We start from the raw sequence: 5,579 nt of genomic DNA, 5'->3' as shown, positions 1-5,579 counted from the left end.
TTATGTTTGTATCAAACCCAAATATATTTTATGAAACAATGAGGGCTCTTAAATGACTAACTGCTGCCCAGAATATATTTTCTCTGAACCAAACTGGATAACTGCATATCCCTCTTAAATTGGTCAGGAGAACTGGCTGCCAAATGACAATTCTGTGCCCCATATTTATTCACCATCTGTGACTTCCACATCAATTTGCTCATTTTAAAAATCAAAACTTGATTTTTTTTTTCTCCCCCCACCCTTCTCTTTTCCTTTCTCTGCCAGAGCTTCAGGGTATATCCAATGCCTGATAATCAAACTATGTTGTTCTTCCTGCTGCAGAAATGGTTTCTGCTGTTGATGCATGAGGCATGGTGGAGTGGGGCTGGTTCCTCTGCAGCTCTGCTGGCTTTGTGGCGTGTGCAGTAGTTAAGACTTATTTATGCCAAGGGACATAGAATTATAGAATGGCTCAAGTTGGAAGGGACACTAAAGCCCATCCAGTTCCAACCCCCTGCCATGGGCAGGGACACCACCCACTGCATCAGGTTGGCCAGGGCCTTGTCCAGCCTGGCCTTGAGCATCTCCAGGGATGGGGCACCCACAGCATCCCTGGGCAGCCTGTGCCAGGGCCTCACCACCCTCTGAGTGAAGAATTTCCTGCTAACCTCTAGTCTAAAACTCCCATAAAAGCTCTCCATCTGTTTTAGAAGCACCCTTTAAAAACTGACAAGCTGCAATGAGGTCCCCCAGGAGCCTTCTCCTTTCCAGGTTGGTCCTGCTCCAACAGCCCCACATCCTCCTGGTGCTGGGGGCCCAGAGTTGAACTCAGGGCTCCAGGTGGGGCCTGGGGCCTCAGGAGGACTTGTTGCACCTCACTAGGTTCATGTGGGCCCACTTCTCCAGCTTGTCCAGGCAGAATGTGAGGAATTCCCTCAAGTGACATGTCTTTCCCCAAAAGAATGGTAGAGATTGTAGGAGGTAAAGAGGAAAGGGGATGAGTAGCTTTGTTTTTTTTTGTGGCATCATTTACCAACCCAAAAAGCTGCTTTTGCTTAAAAAGTGCCAGTTTATGATGGATGCCACCAGCTCCTAAAAGGAGGAGAATTAGGAAAAATTTGTTCTGGGTACTAGTGATCCAACATCACTACATTCCATCTACTTCTGTTCTTGAAAAGCACATGATGTTTTATGAACAAAGTACACGTGGCACTGCATAGCAAGCCTCTAAGTACAATCCCATGGTCGCTGTCCTGCAGGCAGGGGCAAGGAGAAAGCAGGCCCTCTCTGGGACAGGGATTAAGCCTGGAGTGTGGCATTTGCTGATTACTCTTTTTTTATCTTGTAAGACAAGAAACACTGGGGCACTCAGGGACATTAATGGCAGCTAAATCTGTGACAGGAACTACAAAATGCTGAAATGCTGCTTCATGAAGAATGTAATCAGTCGATGAAAACCCCATGCTGCTGGGAGGTCAAGGAGCCAAACCTTGTGCTGGATTTAGGGGTGATTCTGGCACCATGTAGTATATGTGTAGTTACAAGCACTCATCAGAGTAACCAAAGCTCAGGCTACAAAGGAATAAAAGAAACACAAAATCCTCAAAAGGAATTCCTCGTGCTCTTCTATCTCTCTCTCTCTTTTTTTTTTCTTTTTTTTTCTTTCTTTTTTTTTTTTTTTTTTCATCCATCCTTTTGCAGCATTGCACTCCTGTTACTATAGTAGCAGACCGGTATTTTTACCCTGAGCTGATATTGGCCACGCTCAGAGAGTAATCAATCCACTACAGCAAAGCCAGCACTCCTGCATTTGAGAAAAGACAGCTGCTATCAAATTGTCAAAGTAGTTCAGGCTGGGCTTAGGGGTCTCAAATTGTAAATAACACCGGTACATTTACATCCTGAGCAGAATTTATGATCGAGCTGCCGATAGACACATTGTCTGGCAATTACATGTTACTGCTGGGCTGATCTCTTGCAGTTGCGGAGGGTGGGTTGGTTAACCACTCTTTACATTTGTTTGTTAGAGCTGGAAAGCAGGGCTGCCCAGCACAGGTTTTCCCCGAGTAGCTTGACACGACGCTGAGCTTCATCCAGCCTTCTGATTGTGTTCAATGTGGACTCGTTTTGAAGCAAGCAGACAATTCTCTCTCTCTCTTCTCACAGCTTGCATGAAATGCAGCCCTGAAACCTGGGCTTAGGTTTTATGAACCTTTCCAAATTGCTCTGTGAAACCGATGTAAATGTAAGCATTTTTGACAAACCGCAAGAACTGATGTGTTTTGCTTTGGTTTTATGTCACGCTGCAAACACTTTCGATGGCTCTAAATCAGAAACCTAGCCAAACTTTCTTTGCTATAGACATGGGATGGAAACTTCACAAGAAAGAAGGTTGTCTTGTGCCTTTTCTGGCACTTAGCAGGCATTATGGAAAACATCGGCAGAGCCCTTTTTTCTCGGAAGTATTTGGATACTTCCACTCCTTCCTTGGTTAAGGCTATTTTTTTTAACTGTATATACGAATCAGAGCCTGTCTTTTGAATGGAAGGCTCATGTGGTTGTCCTTTATCTTCACTGTGTCTGCAGGGCTCCTCTGCAGATGGCAAGAGGGACATCCTCTGGAGGCAGCAACTGGTGTGATGAAGACTAGGTGAATGTGGGAGATGGGGTGCTGCTCACTGGCCTCAACTGGGCTCAAGTCGGTGGGTGAAAGGAGATGAAGGAGAAAGGAAACACACTCCCAGGCAATTTTCTGGGAGGAATAAAATTACATAAGGAATGACTGACAAATTAGAAGCATTCTGCACCTAATGTTAATGTGTTTGGATCTTAGGGAGGAGAAATATGTTAAGTTTCAAATTACCCACTTCACCAGTTGCTGCCTTCTCTAAAATCAAAATCAGCCTAGGCATTTGGTACTAAATCTTAAACAAACAAATTGCTTTCTAGGGTACACTGCATTCTTAAAACAGCTTTATTTGAAAGTCCAACTGAGCAAGTTAATTTAAGTGGTGACATGGTCCGTGACAGCCGAGCACTTGTTATTGAGTCCAGTTACATATATGAGGACAAATCACACTGCCAGGTAAACTTAAGCTAAGCCTGACCTTGGGCTCTAATTCAAAGCCATCTGACGTCCATGAGAGACTTTCAATTGACTTAATGGCTCCTGAAGCAGCTCTCGGGCGACATCAGCAATCAGTGGTGGCCCCGGTTGATTTACTAGCCCCAGTGACCCATGCTCCCAGAGGAGAAAGTGCAATTTCCCCAAGTCCTCTTTCCCCCTTGCCTGGTCAGCAGCTGTTCCTGTGCCAGCCCTAGCACCACCTGCAGCTGGAGGCAGCCCTCTGCCCCAAGGGAAGCTCCTGGGGGAAAACTGGTGTCTCTGGAGGCTGTATCTTATTCTGTGTCTACATATTTATATGCATTATTCCCAATAACAGAACTTCAATAGCACAAAGAAGACATGAATCCTAGCTTTAGAGTGCCTTCAAGCTGGTCTGCTTGGTCCATCCTTGAAGCTCTTGCCCATGACTTCAGTCCTTGCAGACCTGATGGCAATATAATATGTCCATTTTAGTTAACATAAGTGATCTGAAATAGCCAATTCAACATCCCCATTTAGTAATGAGACTTATTGAAGCTTATGAGCTGCCTTGGCTCGCAACACAATTAAATTTCAGGAAACAGAAAATATTCCAGTGAGGCTGGTGGATTCGTAATACTATTTGTGGCTTAATGCATAATAAAAATCTGCCATTTAAGGTTTAATATAATATGCAACAGTCCTAAATGACCAGTAAAAACATTATGCAAATTTTTAAGGAAGTTATTGCCTCCTGTAAATGATAATTTATCAATGGCTTGTATACAAAGGGCTTTCCTCATGGTTATGAACAAACAAAAATGCAGAAATGAGCAGGCCTAAGTGGGTTATAGAAACAGGAGGTCAACATAAACTGTACAGTATGAATGGTTGTGAGCTTTCTTGTCAGCCAGGGGAGTAATGTAATGCACCATTATTTTTGTGTGCTAACAGACTACATTCAGGCCCCTTAATAATACTAAAAACAAAAGATTTACTTAAAAATGATGAGATTTTTAAAACATAGCATCTTCAGTTTATTTTTTTATTCTTCCTCTCTTTTCCACTTTTAGTATTTACCAAACATTTTCAGACTTATTTGTAAATACGAACATTAGAAACAAACAAACAAATAAACAAATAAAAAAACTTTTATTGTCAGGAACCTTCTCATATTTGCATTGAAATATGAATTATGAAGTATAACACTGCAAGATTCTCATTAAAATGTCCAGCTTTGGGGTGCTCAGGGGCCCTCTGGGGTTATCTGCTGCTGTGGCCACCTTTAGGAGAGGCAACGCTGCTTGGATGCCAGCTATGGGGAAAAGAATAAAACCTCAGTAATTCCCAAATTTTTGGAGGGTTAGAGCCCATGTGGCTAAAGCCGCACCCCAAGAAGCACTCCCATCACAGCCAAGCACCTAACATTATAATGGGCTTTGAAAAATGGTTTGACTATTATGGAGCCCTTTTAGCAGTCACGCCATCAATTCTGTATGAGGAGATATTTTATTTTAAATGTGTTATGAAGACACGAAGGCATTTGCATTGTTAATTTCTCAGATGTCAAACAAACACCATTATTGCAAAATGAATGCAGCTACCCAGCTGAGAAACAGACCCATTCACTGCAAATAAGCGAAACTTAAAAAATGAATGAGTTCTACTGATTGCAAGTATCATCAGAAATTAATAATACTCTAGGAATTTTTCACACAAAAGATAATGAAAGTGTTGTAACTATTTGTTTCCAGTTGTCGATCTCCATCCCTCTCTGAGGTTCAGGGGATCATCGCCGGCTCCAACGTTAAGGGTCCTGGCCATGGGTGCTGGAGCAGCCAGGGGGTCATGACATGACCCTTGAGGCATCTTTGGGCTGCCCTGACCAGCTGGGCTCCTGTGCAGGGCACCTCTTTGCTGTCGTTATCTCATCCATGCTGGATCCTTCTCGATTTGCAAGTATCTGTGAAATGTTAAAACCTGCTTTTTCAGCCCCATTCTTCCTCTTTCCTTCCTCTCAAGCCAGGACCAGTTTTGTACCCCTCTTTCAGCTGCTGCTGTGCACACTGCTGTTTCTTAGGTGCTTTCTTAAGCCTAGTTTCTTCTTCCCTCTCCTACTCCATGGCCACGACATTCTTTATGTCTCTGTTTGCAATAACAACTTCAGCTCTTGGAAAATTAGGTGAGATGAACTTGTTATGTGACAAATTAAACATAAACAGCTCCAAAAAGCATTTTGAAGTATTTGTCTGTGTCTGCATATTCATCTGCCAGATGAATCACTTGAGTTATAAAAAGTGTGGAAGAGAAAAATCTAATGGAAATGATAATATGATTACTGCCCATACTTCTCACAAATCAAGCATATCAGTTACGCACAAGTAGGCTGTCTGAATGTCTGTGTTTTTTTTTTTTTCCTTTTTAATTTTATTATTTAAAACTGATTAAACAACTGATTGTAGGACCCTGTATGCCTTTCCACACAGTTAATACTTGATGCGGAAAGCAACAG

Source organism: Anas acuta, chromosome 16, assembly GCF_963932015.1.
Source record: "Anas acuta chromosome 16, bAnaAcu1.1, whole genome shotgun sequence".
Classification (NCBI taxonomy): Eukaryota; Metazoa; Chordata; class Aves; order Anseriformes; family Anatidae; genus Anas; species Anas acuta.
Note: the sequence above shows the minus strand (reverse complement) of the source record.